At 38.9% G+C, this 17101-nt stretch overlaps 1 protein-coding gene across 2 annotated transcripts in view; it reads left to right on the top strand.

Moving 5' to 3' along the window:
- The window catches only part of TBC1D4 (TBC1 domain family member 4), a 218667-nt gene that overhangs the window by 110022 nt on the left and 91544 nt on the right, over window positions 1-17101 (top strand). The window lies entirely within an intron of this gene.

The raw sequence follows: 17101 nt of genomic DNA, 5'->3' as shown, positions 1-17101 counted from the left end.
AGCCAAATTTGAAGCCATCTAGATAGGTGACCTTGATTTGTTCCATCTGTCAGTAGCCAAATTTGAATCCAACCTCTTGTAACTGATGGGTTTTATGTTGTACCTGACTCAGGACTGAAATTTTGGAATGGGAACTATGAGGCCCCTGTGTTTGTGTGTTCATATGTATCTGTGTGTGTGTTGCAGGTGTATGGTGTTGCCAAAAATTAATTCATAAAAGAGCTCTACTTAATTGGCTTTTAAAAAATTAAGCGCTGAAGTAGTTGTAAGGTATATGTAACCTATGTTAACTTTGTGGTCTGAAGTGTTTAGCTATCAAGCGGATTCTTTAGTAGACCAAATCTTCTGTCACTGAAGTGTTCTGAAGCATATACCTTGATGTTTAAAAGAAAATACTTCTTAAAGCAACTTTCATCTTCTGGGATTTACTTTTTAAACCTTCTCTCGCCTGTAGTTATTGACTGCATGTGCCAGGCCTCTAGAAATTAGTATGTTCAACTGAACCAACTTGATGGGAGTCCATACATAGGGCTTGTTTTCCAAAGAAAAGTGTTGTTGAGAGTAGCAAAATTATAAGCCTATCTAGGCATGTTGCAAAGCTGTTTGAAAAGTGACTTGGAGCAAGTTTTGTGAATGGAGACGTAGTGCTCAAGTCACATTCTGCTTTAAAAGTTGTAACAAATACAGATAAATTAAAAAGAAAAAAAGAAAATTGAGCGCTTATGTAAATACTCAGAAGTAGAAAATAATATGGCCAGAATAAATTTCAGGTTCATGTTATCTGGAAAATATTCAATACTAAACAGATATCTGGTACTGAAGGTGGCTTAAACTTGTTGGTTAGATTAATATAGACATGTCTTTAAAATCATCAGTGTTGAGTATAATACTTCTGTTGTACCTAGGTTTACTAGAGGTCAAATAAAACCTTATTCTATCTGTTACAAATTTGTCAACAAGAAAAAGTAACTGAATGTGGAAAAAAAAACTTTTAAGGAAAGTAAGATGTATGTTTTCAGTAAAAGAAGATGGGAGGAATGAGAAAAAAAAACTGAAAAAAGTTGTGCATGATCAAGATTTTCTAAGATTGGATTAAACTTAGTTGGGTAAATGAATTTTGTTGGGAGTGGGCTGGGACAAGACTGTGGGTTTAGTTTCTCCCTCCAAAGTTTTCTTGAAATGCTGCTTTTAGTAACAGATAGTATGAGTTTCTTTACCTTTAAGTGGTCTGTATTTGCTTTTGAGATCTTTTGTAACTTTGGTTAAGAAATAAGTATTGTCTCACAGTGACCTATGATCTTATTTGACCAAGTGTTTTAAAACTTTTTGACAAACTTCCCAAATATCAAATTTTAATTGTTTCTTTTGATTTCTAGCTAACTTTGGGGTACTTTCGAGGGCCCCTGATATATCTTAGAGAGAAATATTTAACGAGGATTATTTGGCATGTTAAGTTAAATGTAATCATTCGTAATTCTGGTTATTGTAACTAAGTTTCTTTATCGGTTACACTGTAATCAGATGTTTAACCATGCCTTTTAAGTCTTTTGTCATCTATAGACATTTTTTTACTCTGATGCTGTTACAGAAAGTGCTTCATCATCAGGGAGATTCAGAGAAAGTCTATGGAAGCAGTTACAACAGTTCTACACCTAGATGATGACTGTGCGAGGATTGCAGCCTATACTGACTTAAAACAAGGAGCTGTCCTGTCCCTGTGGCCTCTAGATCAGGCATCCAGAGACTTTTACTCCCTGACAGGCAGGGTCGATGCCCCTATTCAGCCTTGAAGCAGTTACAGAAGAGGGACCATCGCCCTTCTGCCTCTCCTAAGAATATGGGAGTAAAATCTCTGAATCTCTGAGGGGGGGAATGAAACAGGAGGGAAGGGGGCAGGGCACAATCTTTGAAAGAATAACATAGCCCAAGGACATGACATAAACTAATTAGAACCAAATGGGTCCAAGATGGCGGACAAGTCGACTTCCACTAGACCTTGAGCCTCATTATACACTCACTGTAACACATCAGCAAGCTAAATGACGCACCCACAGGCGCCATGACAGTTCCAAGGATCCATAAGGATCAAAAAGTGGGTGGTGTCCCAATTCCTGGAAATCCCCGCCCCTTCCCAAAATAGCTGGGAAACTCCTCCCACTCATTAGCCTATGAAATTACCCTCCTCTATGAAAACTGACAACCCCCATACCCTGGTGCCTTTCTCACCTTCTGAGATGGCCCACACTCTGTCTGTGGAGTGTGTTTCTCTCTAAATAAATCCACTTCTTACCCATCACCTTGTCTCTCACTAAGTTCTTTCTATGATGAGACATCAAGAACCTGAGCTTCATTAAGTCCTGAGACCAGGTGTGTGATCTCAGTTGGAAGACTGGGTTTTGGCCGGGTTCGAGTCCTGGCCATGTGGGTTTGAGTCCCATTCTGGGTTTTGGCGGGGTTCGAGTCCTGGCATGTGGGTTCAAGTCCCAGTCTGAGGTGCACGGTTTCACTTCCTTGTTCATAACATTTGTTCAATAAAAATTTGCTGAGTCAAGGGATTTTTTTTTTAAAAAGGAGTAAAAAGAAACAGGTGAAATTAATTTTAATAGTATACTTTAGCCTAGTATATCCAAAACATAATTTCAACATGTGATCAGTAAAAATTATTAATGAGCTATATTACATTTTTTTACTAAGTCCTTGAAATCTGCTATTTAACTGCACCAGAATAATATGAGCAGGGGTATATTACAGGTTGAAATAAGTTTTAGGTGGTTATTTGTGGGTTGCTGCCCCATTGCTATCTCTAAAGAACTGTAAAAGTTTACTTAAAGACCACCAGTTAACATGGCTTATTAGGAAAAAATATGTATAAATTTCAGTGTTGACTGCCCATGTAGTTTACTGGCATTGCCATCAGTGCTTTGTTTCTTTGAGTGAGAAGCTGTCGTCCCAAGACTGTCTTTGGGGTTGATCAGAAGGTTATCTGCTTCTTCAATTCGGGAAGTTTTTGAAACACCTAGTCTACTCTTTTCTTTATTAAGTATATATTTCTGCAGCTTTGACGTAAGTTCCTTCTTTTTAGAACCGTTACATGATTTAAATACTCTGACATAGCTAACCTTCTTTTTTTTTTTGATGAGCTCTGACTGATGCCTTTTTTCTGATAAATCATTGACAATTACAGCAAGAATGAAGATTATTCCTGATTTCTGTTCTCCCTTCTTCTTCAGTAATAGAATTTTAACCTGGGTATGTGGCCATCCAGAGTCAGGATTACATTTCTTAGCTTCTCTTGCTGCTAGAAATTCCTCTAGTACTGGTCAGTGGGGTGTAAGTAGATTTTTTTGAGGGGGCAACTTCCTTAGGAAAACTTCCATAAGAAAGAGAGTGTCCATTATTTGTGTGTGTGTGTACGTGTGTACGTGTGTACGTGTGTACCTCTTGCTCTTTTTTTCTCTTATTTAATCCTACTGCCTGGAATACAGTTGCCACTATTTTGGACAATGGGGTTGAGGCCTCCAAGGCATAACAAAAAAATAGAAGGACCCGAGTCTTTGATATTTAGTGACACAATGTCAAAACAAAACAGCCCTGCAGTGCCAACTGGACTTTTATATGAGAGGGAAATAAACTTCTGTTTTGTGTAATCAACTGCTGTTTTGGGTTTCAGTCATAGCAGATGAACCCAATCCCAACGATTGGGTTCAACAGGTTATATATAATATTTAACAGATTTTTAACATCTCTATTAGTGTATATTCTCATAGACTTGTATACTAGTCAGGACTCTTAGAGGCAAGGGTGAAAACCACCCACCCACATGAAAGGATCCTGAGTGAGCCCAGAATTGGAGGACACCAAGAGATCATTAGTCACATCTCTAAGGATGTCTATAGCCAGAGACCCCAGGAATCTCTTTCTCTAAATCTTGGCTTTAATTCTGTTTTCCTCTAGGTTTCATTTTGTGTTACTCTAGACTGACTTTCTTCAGTGAAGGGATATGTCCACCTGTTGTGGACCAGACTAACTTCCTCAACAGCTTGAGACCTCAGATGGAAAAACAGTTGTGTCTCTCCTTCTGTTTGGAAAATACTAGGGAGCTACTCAGATTGACTTGGCTTGGGTCACATGCCAACCCCTATATCTGTCACTGGTCCCATCGAGATTACATGCCCTCCATTGTGGCCTACTTTGTGGGGGGCTGGGGGAGGGTGCAAGGATTGGCAGCGTTCACTAGAACCATTTCTTCTAAATTAAGGTGGGTGCTATTTAGGTAAAACAGTACCTGTTTCACCTGATAAGTCCTTCATAAATGATTTATGATAAGAATCATCTTATTCTTTCTTGAAAGCCATCCATGTATGAAAAATATGAGGACTGCTGGTTTGCTTTGAATTTGCTTTCTGACTTCGAAGTTATACATTTTTGCAAGACGCAGCTCAGATAGATCCCGTGGCAAATTTTAATGAAAATTAACTCTGGCTGCATTATCACACTATATAGGCCAATTATTAGTTGCCACTGAACAGATTTCCTTAATTTCTTTTATCTCCAGTCAAGTTGATTATAATGTCAGCCTTGAAGCATTGCTGTAATTATTAATCCTTTTGAAATAGATATGAGGAAGCATTTGGGGTATTAGAAAATTAAGGCTGTTACATCATGATAAATATTTCAGTGCCACACATTCTATTGTGACACTTATAATACTTAAAATTCTAAAGTGAGAGTTTCCTTCAAGGAATTAAAAATTGGCAGTTAAATGTTTGACATACACGAAATTTGATAAGTAAATATACTTTTGTGGGGAGAAGCTTTGAGTTACCACTGTTTACTTGAAATCTTAACAAATTTATGAAAGATCAGTTAATTGAAAGGTAATGGTGTCATGTGATTGAGTTCTGTTGAAGGGGAGAGAAGATCTCTGTCCACAGGTCATGTCCAAGGGTGGATAAGTCTGTGTTTCTGCTGGGCAAAGGCTAGTCATGACACAGTGCACTCATCCAGGTGGCTTTCAAGCAATCTGGTGACATTTCAGAGAACTCAAAGGTAAAGGTTTATTGCTTTGGGAGTACTATATTTATTAATCTGGTTTTAAGTCAGATGCCTGTGAGGTACATAGTCAGAATGTGTTCTTTCTCCAGGTCTGAAAAGCTCAAGCTTTTCATTGATTTCTTCAATCACAGGTGACAGGAAACTGGGGTGGTTTCTATCACCTAAATCATTATATGTTTTCCCTTGGTATCATTTAGCCGGATCACACAAGGAGGGGAGCGGAGGATATCTTTGATATTTAATGAACAAAGAAGAATATCTTTAAACAGCCTGTATCAGCTCTGAAAAAGAAGTTTTCTCTGATCAGAAACTTTTCTCGGTAAATTCACCATGTCCCAAGCAGAAAGAAGGAATGCAGGCCCAAAAGGTAAATCTTGATGCAAGATTTCATTGTAGGACTTCCCTGGTGGCGCAGTGGTTAAGAATCCACCTGTCAACGCAGGGGACACGGGTTCGAGCCTTGGTCCAGGAAGATCCCACATGCGGCGGAGCAACTAAGCCCGTGCGCTGCAACTACTGAGCCTGCGCTCTAGAGCCTGTGAGCCACAACTACTGAGCCCACATGCCACAACTACTGAACCTGCACTCTAGAGCCCGTGCTCCACAACAAGAGAAGCCAGTGCAATGAGAAGCCCCTGCGCCACAACGAAGAGTAGCCCCGCTCCACGCAACTAGAGAAAAGCCCGCGTGCAGCAACGAAGACCCAATTCAGCCAAAAATAAATAAATAAATAAATTTATTTAAAAAAAAAAGATTTCATTGTGTTAATTTTTCATTTCACTGGAAGCATCAGTCCATTGTGACTCATGTTGTTTTCAGGAGTTTTACCTCCACTGTGAGGGTTGGAGGTGGCATAGAAGGGCACTCCAAGGTGAGCAGTCATTATGCAGAGACGAGCTTTTCCTTTCACCCACAGGAAGGGCAAGTCAGATCAGAGATCTGGCATCTGGTTCCTTGTGATTGCCCTTCCTTCCAGCCTAATTTTGGAGAGCGGCAAATATAAGTTTTCCTTTTTATCCTTGGGTAGTGGTCGGTTAGGACTTTTCTTCTTTGAAAAAGGGAGACATTCACACATTTAGGGGTTAATAATGTCTACAAGTCACTGATGCCGCTGAATACAAGTTCAAGAATGTCGGATTTTTCTCATTCGCAAGATGCTCATTCACCACTCATGTAGGGGTATAAATATCTGAAATAATACGGAAGGCCAGGACAAAAATAGGTTTCTGAGAAACTCATGGCAGCTTTTGCTTTTTGATAACATTACAGCTTTATCGCCTGATCTCAGCTTGAGCTTGTCACGTCCAGGTCCCTCTGGGTTTAACCTCCTGTCTCTTGCCTCTTTCCCAGAGGCCCATTACATTTCATAACCAAGCATTGCTCAAAAAGCTCTCTTCTCAAGAGTTCAGACATTTCATAAGTTAAAACTACTTATCCAGTGTCCCGTTTTAGCATTTTGTTTAGATGACCATACTTTCATATATCGTGATAAAGAATCAAGATGTATCTTTCTTATTATGTTTATTATGTCCTGTTTGAAAATGTCTAACAGATTAAATGTTATCAAGGGCTGATATTGATATACTCTTAATTTTTTCAGTTTAACTTTATTTTATTAACTTATTAATTTTATTGCCAAACTTGTCTAATCAGTTAAAATTCCAGTTAATTTACTTAGCAGTGGTTAATGTTCTAAGACTAATATGGGAGCAGTGGTAATGATATTTTATAAACAGTGGCATTGTTTCAGTTTTATAAAAAACCTTTTGATTTTTTTTTTTTTTTTAATTTTTTGCTTAGGTAAACTAGTTCATGTGGGAAAGCTCCCTCTAGTGTTTGTTGGAGTAAATACAAATGGTATTGAACTGAATACTTTTTTTTTTTTAAAGTAAGGTTTTATTTATTTATGTATTTATTTTGGCTGTGTTGGGTCTTTGTTGCTGTGCGCCGGCTTTTCTCTGGTTGTGGTGAGCAGGGGCTACTCTTCATTGCAGTGCACGGGCTTCTCATTGCAGTGGCTTCTCTTGTTGTGGAGCACGGGCTCCAGGTGCGCGGGCTTCAGTAGTTGTGGCACACGGGTTCAGTGGTTGTGGCACATGGGCTTAGTTGCTCCACGGCATGTGGGATCTTCCTGGACCAGGGCTCGAACCCGTGTCCTCTGCATTGGCAGGCGGCTTCTTAACCACTGTGCCACCAGGGAAGCCCTTGAACTGTGTACTTTAAAAAAAAAGAGTTTATTTCTTTAGAGCAATTTAAGGTCCATCCACAACAAAATAGAGAGGAAGGTACAGAGATTTCCTGTATACCCCCTGCCTTGCCACATGCATAGCCTCCTCCATTATCAGCATCACTTTCCAGAATTGTCCATTTGTTACCAAGCGTGAGCCTACACTGACACATCATAATCACCCAAAGTCCCTAGTTTACCTTAGGGTTCACTCTTGGTGTTGAACATTTTGGGTATTGACGCATTTATAATGACATATATCCATCATTATAGTATCACAGAGAGTATTTTCACTGTCGTAAAATTCTCTGTGCTTTTCCTCTGCCATCCCCATCCCTGCAACCACTGAACTTTTTTATTGTCCCTATAGTTTTGCCTTTTCCAGAATGTCATATAATTGGAATCATACAATATATAGCCTTTTCAGATTCGCTTCTTTCATTTAGTAATATGCATTTAAGTTTCTTCCATGTCTTTTCATAGCTTTGATAGCTCATTTCTTTTTAGCCCTGAATAATGTTCCAGTGTCTGGACGTATGACAGTTTATTTATTCATTCACCTCCTGAAGGACATCTTGGTCACTGCCAAGTTTTGGCAATTATGAATAAACCTGCTTAAAACATCCGTGTGCCAGTTTTTTTTGTGGGTATAAGTTTTCAACTTCTTTGGGTAAATACCAAGGAGTGAGATTGCTGGATTGTATCGTGAGTATGTTTAGTTTTGTAAAAAAAAACAGTATGTTTAGTTTTGTAAGAAATCACCAAACTGTCTTCCAAAATGACTGAACCATTTTTCATTCCCACCAGCAATGAATGAAAGTTCCTGTTGCTCCACATCCTCGCCAGCATTTGGTGTTGTCAGTGTTCCAGATTTTGGCCATTCTAATAGGTGTGTAGTGGCATCTCGTTTTCATTTGCATTTCCCTGATGACATATGATGTGGAGCGTCTTTTCATAATGTTTACTTGACATCTGAATATCCTCTTTGGGGAGGTGTTTGTTAAGGTCTTTGCCCCATGTTTTAATCAGGTAGTTTTTTTATTGCTGAGTTTTAAGAGTCCTTTGTGTATTTTGCATAACAAGATTTTATCAGATGTGTCTTTGGCAAATGTTTTCTCGCAGCCTTGAAGAAAACATTTGCTTGTCTTCTAATCCCCTTGCTACTGTCTTTTGTAGAGCAGAAGTTTTAAATTTGAATGAAGGCCAGCTTCTCAATTATTTTTTTCATAGATTGTCTTTTTTAAAAACTTTATTTATTTTTTATACAGCAGGTTCTTATTAGTTATCTATTTTATACATATTAGTGTATACATGTCAATCCCAATCGCCCAATTCATCACACCATCACCACCACCCCCCCCCCCCACTTTCCCCCCTCGGTGTCCATACGTTTGTTCTCTACATCTGTGTCTCTATTTCTGCCTTGCAAACAGGTTCATCTCTACCATTTTTCTAGATTCCACATATATGCGTTAATATACAAAATTTGTTTTTCTCTTTCTGACTTACTTCACTCTGTATGACAGTCTCTAGGTCCCTCCACGTCTCTACAAATGACCCAATTTCATTCCTTTTTATGGCTGAGCAGTATTCCATTGTATATATGTACCACGACTTCTTTATCCATTCTTTTGTCGATGGGCATTTAGGTTGCTTCCATGACCTGGCTATTGCAAATAGTGCTGCAGTGAACATTGGGGTGCGTGTGTCTTTTTGAATTATGGTTTACTCTGGGTATATGCCCAGTAGTGGGATTGCTGGGTCATATGGTAATTCTATTTTTAGTTTTTTAAGGAACCTCCATATTGTTCTCCATAGTGGCTGTATCAATTTACATTCCCACCAACAGTGCAAGAGGGTTCCCTTTTCTCCACACCCTCTCCAGCATTTGTTGTTTGTAGATTTTCTGATGATGCCCATTCTAACTGGTGTGAGGTGATACCTCATTGTAGTTTTGATTTGCATTTCTTTAATGATTAGTGATGTTGAGCAGCTTTTCATGTGCCTCTTGGCCATCTGTATGTCTTCTTTGGAGAGATGTCTATTTAGGTCTTCTGTCCATTTTTTTTTTTTCCTGTCCATTTTTTGATTGGGTTGTTTTTTCTTTAATATTGAGCTTCCTGAGCTGTTTATATATTTTGGAGATTAATCCTTTGGCCCTTGATTTGTTTGCAAATATTTTCTCCCATTCTGAGTGTTGTCTTTTCATATTGTTTATAGTTTCCTTTGCTGTGCAAAAGCTTTGAAGTTTCATTAGGTCCCATTTGTTTATTTTTGTTTTTATTTCCATTACTCTAGGAGGTGGGTCAAAAAAGATCTTGCTGTGATTTATGTCATAGAGTGTTCTTCCTATGTTTTCCTCTAAGAGTTTTATGGTGTCCGGTCTTATTACATTTAGGTCTCTAATCCATTTTGAGTTTATTTTTGTGTATGGTGTTAGGGAGTGCTCTAATTTCATTTTTTTACATGTAGCTGTCCAGTTTTCCCAGCACCACTTCTTGAGGAGACTGTCTTTTCTCCATTATATATCCTTGCCTCCTTTGTCATAGATTAGTTGACCATAGGTGTGTGGGTTTATCTCTGGGCTTTCTATCCGGTTCCACTGATCTGTATTTCTGTTTTTGTGCCAGTACCATATTGTCTTGATTACTGTAGCTTTGGAGTATAGTCTGAAGTCAGGGAGTCTGATTCCTCCAGCTCTTTTTTTTTCCCTCAAGATTGCTTTGGCTCATAGATCGTGTCTTTGGTGTTGTATCTAAAAAGGCATCACCATACGCGAGGTCATCTGGGTTTTCTAGATTTTGAGTTAATTTTTGTAAAGGGTTTAATGTCTGTGTCTAGATTAATTTTTTTTTGGCATGTGGATGTTCAGTTGTTCCAGAACCGTTTGTTGAAGAGACTATCTTTGCTCCATTATATTTTTACTCCTCTGTCAAAGATCAGTTGACTATATTTATGTGAGACTATTTCTGGGCTGTTTATTATGTTTCATGAATCTATTTGTCTGTTCTTTTGCCAATACCACACTGTCTTGATTATCATAGCCTTATATTAATCTTGAAATCAGATAGCATCAGTCCTTCAACTTTGTCCTTCTCCTTTAATATTGTGTTGGCTATTCTGGGTTGCTTGCCTCTCCATATCAACTTAGAATAAGTTTGTCAATGTCTGTAAAACAACTTAATGGGATTTGATTGTGATTGCATTGAATTTATAGATCAAGTTGACATCTGGACTATATCAGGTCTTCCTACTCATGAACATGGAATATCTCTCCATTTATTTAGCTTTACTTTGATCATGTTCATCAGAGTCTTGTAGATCTCATATAGATCTTATACATATTTTGTTAGATTTTTTACCTAAGTATTTGTGTTTGGGGTGCTAATGAAATGTTTTTAATTTCAAAATCCACTTGTTCATTGCTGGCATATAAGAAAGCAATTGACTTTTGTATATTAACCCTGTATCATGCAACCTTACTATAATCACTTACTAGTTCCAGGAGGTGTTCCAGGTGATGATGTGTCAAAAAGACACATGCACCCCAATTTTCACTGCAGTACTGTTTACAATAGCCAGGTCATGGAAGCAACCTAAATGCCCATTGACAGAGAAATGGATAAAGAAGATGTGGTACATGTATAGAATGGAATATTACTCAGCCATAAAAAGGAACAAAATTGGGTCATTTGTAGAGATGTGGATGGACCTAGAGACTGTTTTTTTGGTAAATTTTTATTTCCTTTTTCCTTTATTTTTATTTCAGATTTTCTACAGACAATCATGTCATCTCAAAACAGACAGTTTTATTTCTTCCTTTCCAATCCGGATACCTTTAGTTTCCTTTTCTTGCCTATTAGCAGGGACTTCTAGTATGATGTTGAAAAGGAATGGTGAGAAAGTATATCCTTGCCATGTACTAGATCTCAGTGGGAAAGCTTTGAGTTTTTCACCATTAAGTATGATGCTAGCTGTAGATTTTTTTCTAGTTTGTTGAAGAAATTCCCCTCTATTCCTGGTTTATTGAGAGTTTTTACCATGAATGGGTGATGGATTTTGTCAAATGCTTTTTCTGCTTCTATTGATATGATCATGTGATTTTTTATTTTTTTATTTTTTAGTCTGTTGATGTGATAGATTACATTAATCGATTTTTGAATGTTGAACCACCTTTACATACTTGAGATAGATCCTACTTGGTCCTCGTATATAATTCTTTTTATACTTTTCTGGATTTGATGTGCTAGTATTTTGTTAAGGATTTTTGCATCTATATTCATGAGAGATATTGGTCTGTAGTTTTCTTATACTGTCTTTGTCTGGTTTTGATATTAGGGTAATGCTGGCCTCATAGAATGAATTAGGAAGTATTTTCTCTGCTTCTATCTTCTGAAAGAGATTATGGAGGATCGGTATAATTTTGTTCTTAAATGTTTGACAGAATTCACCAGTGTATCCATCTGAGCCTGGTGCTTTCTCTTTTAGATTATTAACTATTGATTCGATTTAGGCCTATTCAGATCATTTATTTATTCTTGTATGCATTTTGGCAGATTGTAGCATTCAAGGAAATGGTCCATTTCATCTAGGATATCGAATTTCTGGTCATGGAGTGGTTCATAGTATTCTTTTATTATGCTTTTACTTTCCATGGGATCTGTAGCAATGTCCCCTCTTTCATTTCTAATATTAGTAATTTGTGTCCTTTCTTCTTAGTTAGCCTGGCTGGAGGTTTATTGATTTTGAGTTGTATATTTTTAAAAATGTGAGCATTAAGCAAATAATAGGACTGATTTGATGAATAGAGAGCATTCTGTTGAATAAACAGGTAGTAGGTTGATCTCACATTGAAAGTGCTTTGTGGTTGGGTAGAGGGATATGCTGCATTTGAAAGTGGGTCTCATAGTGCCAGCATAAGTAAATAAATAACAGCTTTTCAGGATTGTTTCTTAGATGCCCCTATTCTGTGTTTCTATAGTTAGAACGTAAAAGATTAACTTTCTTGATTACACTTTTGTAAGAAGTTTGATTTTCTTGCATTGGTGACTCTGCTGACGTCACCTTTTTTGGTCATATCTGTATAAATATCCATATCCAAAAAAAGAAATATAGAATTATTTTTCACAAGTGACACAAATACTCTATAATCAAACTGTGTTATTCTTATTTTTGTAAGGTACAGAACACTTTTTTTCCCTACCATACGTGAACTTTTTCCAAAATTCATTTCTTACACAACTGTTACTTACAAGGTTAGCTCCCAATCTCATCCTAGGCAGAAAAAGCTGTTTACCTGCATTGTTTCATTTCAGGGTGCAAAAACCTCTCTTCTAATTTCTGGTTGATTCCTGAGTTTCATCTAAGATACTTCAGTTCTCAAGTTAAAACTTAGGTTAAAATGCAATGTCTCCATGAAGGAGTTGTAGAAGTCACATTTCCACATCATCCGAACACAGAAAGTGAAGCTTGAGGGTTCTAAAGATACCATCACCTCACAATTTTGCCTACAGTCAGCCTTGAATTAAATTAAATGTTTACTGACCAATACTCCTTTGATCTTCTTCCCCATCCTTACCTCGGCTGATGATTATGCTTTCTGTTTTACTGAGAAATTAAAGCAGTCAGAGGACAAATTCTCCAAACTCCCACCACTATGTCTTCCTGCATTTGCACCTTTTGAGATGAACTGTCCATGCCCTGGGTCAGTTCAAAGTCTTCCACTGTCCCCTCTTGCCTACTTAAAGATGTTGCTAGCAGTGCTACTCTCTTTCTCTACAGCATCAATTTCCCCTTCACTACTGGAAATTCTCTATTGGAAGCTGTCATTTCTCCCATCTATAAGAGAACCCTCTTTTGACTCACTTGTACCTCTAGCTACAGCCCTAAAAGATTGTCTGTACCTAATGTTTTGGATTTTGTTCTTAAAATTTTCTTTCGAACTTACTCCAGTAAGGCTTTTGCCCTAAGTGCCACCAAAACTTTTCTTGTCAAAGTCACCTATGATCTCATAGTGCTTACCCCCTCCTTCTTGGAAACCTTTCTTTCTTGGCTTCTGGATACCGTTCTTTTCTGGTTTTACCTGTGTCTCTTGATGTATTTTCCTTTGCTCATATCTCTCCATCTCCTAAACTATAGGCACTGTGCGCCTCAGGGCTTGGTTCCCGGAGATATTTCTCTCTCTGCCTTGCTCACCATGTCTCTCTCCCTGTTGCGCTGTCTCTCTGTGTCATCTGTGCTCACTTTTTTGATGGACTCCTCTAATTGCATGGCTTTACATGCTATTTAGATGCTAATATCTTCCAATTTTTCTTTCTCAGCTCTGTCCTCACTCCTGAGCTCCATGTACTCAACTGCCTACTGACATCACCCATTGGATGTCTGTAAGCTTCTCAAAATTAACAATCCAAAGCTAAGCTCCTACTCTTCTTAAGCCATCCCTATCCCTCACCCTGTTTCACTGCAGCTCCATTTTTCTAGTTCCTCTAGCCAAAACCCATAAAGTTCATCCATGCCTCCTCGCCTTCTTTTACAATCCACGTTAGATCCATCAACAAATCATGTTGACTGTGCCTTTTTTTTTTTTTTAATTTTATTTATTTATTTATTTATGGCTGTGTTGGGTCTTCGTTTCTGTGCGAGGGCTTTCTCTAGTTGCGGCAAGTGGGGGCCACTCTTCATCGCGGTGCGCGGGCCTCTCACTGTCGCGGCCTCTCTTGTTGCGGAGCACAGGCTCCAGACGCGCAGGCTCAGTAGTTGTGGCTCACGGGCCCAGTTGCTCTGCGGCATGTGGGATCTTCCCAGACCAGGGCTCGAACCCGTGTCCCCTGCATTGGCAGGCAGATTCTCAACCACTGCGCCACCAGGGAAGCCCCTGACTGTGCCTTTAAAATTATATTCAGAAGTCTGCTCCTTCTTACCCCGTCCCTTGCTGTTCTCCTGTGAACCACCACTGGCTCATCCTGGGTGCAGTAGGCTTCTGCCCCCTTATCCTTGCCATCTGTTCTCCATACAGCAGGCAAAGGGATTCTTTAAACATGTAACTCAGCACTCTGCAATGGCTCTCTGTCTCACCAAGAGTAAAAGCCAGAGTCCTTTCAAGGTCCTGCGTGATTTAGATGCCCCTGTTCCCCACAATGGCCTCTTCAGTCATCTTCTTCTGCCTCACTCGCATCCAGCCACATGGGCTCCTCACTGTTCCCTGAACACGCCAGGCGAATTTCTGCTTCATGGCCTTCGTACTTGGTGTGCTATCTGCCTGGAATGTTCCTCCCTCAGATATCTGTATGGCTCACCTTCTTGCTGACTTCAGGTTTTTACTCAAATATTTTATAGAGACACCTTTCTCTAAAATTGCAACTGTTCTGCCACCCTCTCCAAATTTTCTGTCCCCCCTTCTGGGCATTAGTTTTCTCACTGGCAGTTTTTACTGTCTCAAATCCTTTATGTTTTACTTATTCATTCTATACCCCCTACTACAATTTAACTTTTGCAAAGGCAGTGTGTTTTTATTTAGCAACAGCTTCTCACTTCCTTCATCTCCTTACACAGTACAAGTCAGACTTACATTCTCGATTTAATTAAACATTGTTGAATGTTTTCACTGTCCTAGCACTGTGTCAGGCACTTTTGCACTTTTAGTTTAATTTTCCCAGGTTACCTTCGACATAAACATTGTGATTCCCATTTTGCAGATGAAAAACCAGGATATGGTGTCTTTTCTACAGATAATCATAGATACTGGAATGGGGCTTTAAACTCGAGACCTCTAACTGCATGTTATGTACTTTTCTAATATGCCATGCTGTGGACTAATCCACTTTTTAAAAAAATTAATTTATTTATTTATTATTTTTGGCTGCCTTGGGTCTTCGTTGCTGTGTGCAGGCTTTCTCTAGTTGCAGCGAGTGGGGGCTACTCTTTGTTGCGGTGCGTGGGCTTCTCCTTCCAGTGGCTTCTCTTTGTTGTGGAGCACGGGCTCTAGGTGTGCGGGCTTCAGTAGTTGTGGCGCACGGACTTAGTTGCTCCGCGGCATGTGGGATCTTCCCGGAACAGAGCTTGAACCCGTGTCCCCTGCATTGGCAGGCGGATTCTTAACCACTGCACCACCAGGGAAGTCCCGACTAATCCACTTTTAAAAGAATGAGTTTGCTTTTGAAAGGGGAATTGAAAAGGACTGTCCTTGTCTGTCCTTTGCCATCTAACTTCTCACCCACCCCATCTTCTGTCTTATTTCCCTGTAGCACTAAACTCAGCCACTACTGAGGACATTCCATTCTCTTAATCAATCAAAATTATGAGTCCCCAGATTTCCTGTGAGTTACCCTCATTTATTTTACATCTGATCACTTTTTCAAATTTTGAACGGTCATAAAGGCACAAGTCATATATCTTTCAGAGAAGGAATTCAAAGATATGAGCAGTGAGACAGAATAGGATGGGAGAACTTGGTAGGAAGTTCAAGGAATTTCTCTCTCTGATGCTTGAACTAACTCAGAGGCCACCAGGAAACAACAGAGAAGCGCTGAGCCAAAAATGAGTTTGGAGCAAAGGGGCTGAGAATATCTAAGAACCAAAGCCTAATCTGAGAGGAAACTGTCTTGGCTGAAGCCCAAGACTCAAACCCAAGCAACTTGTATGACTGCAGTGTAAGTAGTAGAGATATTCTTGCTTTCTTTGGCTCCAAAGAGTCTCGTTACTTGTAATCTCATTATTCTTTCATGGTTTAACTTTTTTTTTCTTTTATAAATTTATTTGTTTTATTTATTTATTTTTGGCTGCGTTGGGTCTTGTTGCTGCATGCGGGCTTTCTCTAGTTGCAATGAGCGGGGGCTACTCTTCGTTGTGGTGTGTGGGCTTCTCCTTGCGGTGGCTTCTCTTGTTGCAGAGCGTGCGCTCTAGGCGCATGGGCTTCAGTAGTTGTGGCTTGCGGGCTCAGTAGTTGTGGCTCACGGGCTCTAGAGCGCAGGCTCAGTAACTGTGGCATACGGGCTTAGTTGCTCCGCAGCACGTGGGATCTTCCCTGACCAGGGCTCTAACCCGTGTCCCCTGCATTGGCAGGTGGATTCTTAACCACTGTGCTACCAGGAAAGCCCCATGGTTTAACTTTTAATGTAAACCGTTTGTTTCGCCATCTGTAAAACAAGATAGTGGGGACGGGTGATTCCATAAGAGTGCCTTTAACTTTAAAATTCTGTGATTTTAAGACCACTGCATTATTCCAGTCGATTTTGACTCTAGACCTAGTGATAATTAGACCTCTTTTTTACTGTGTAAGGTTTACTTTAAAATAATAATTTATATATTATTAATATTATTAATAATTAATATTGTTTATATTAATATTTATATATTTAACCAAATACAAAGAATCACTGAAGTACTTTTGGATAAAAGTTAAAATGGTTTAAAAATCAGTTTTATTTCTTATTGAGATTGTCAGACAACCTCACCTTAAAAATGACAACACAGACTGAGTGTTCTTCCAAAGTAACTGGGGCTGGAACATCTTATGGGTTCTTAAATAATGGTGATTTTTTTCCCTTAATGTAAGTGAACTATTTCATGGCACGTATATATCTTCCAAAATCAGTCTTTTCTCAAAATGCTGAACTGATCTTAATAGTTTCCTAAGTAAAACAGAATTAGTAAGGAAATCTACCCGTCCCCTAATGGCATGTATTACTTCCAGAGCAAATACATTTCTTTTCCTTACTGTCTCTCTTTGATTGAGACTAGTTTAAATGATTAATTCTTCTCATTTGGCAGGTTTTTTGCAATTTACTTGAAATGTTTCCTAGTATTTTTTCCTCAACTTTT

This window comes from Eschrichtius robustus, chromosome 18 (genome assembly GCF_028021215.1).
Source record: "Eschrichtius robustus isolate mEscRob2 chromosome 18, mEscRob2.pri, whole genome shotgun sequence".
Lineage (NCBI taxonomy): Eukaryota > Metazoa > Chordata > Mammalia > Artiodactyla > Eschrichtiidae > Eschrichtius > Eschrichtius robustus.
This window is presented reverse-complemented; position numbering and strand designations above follow the sequence as displayed.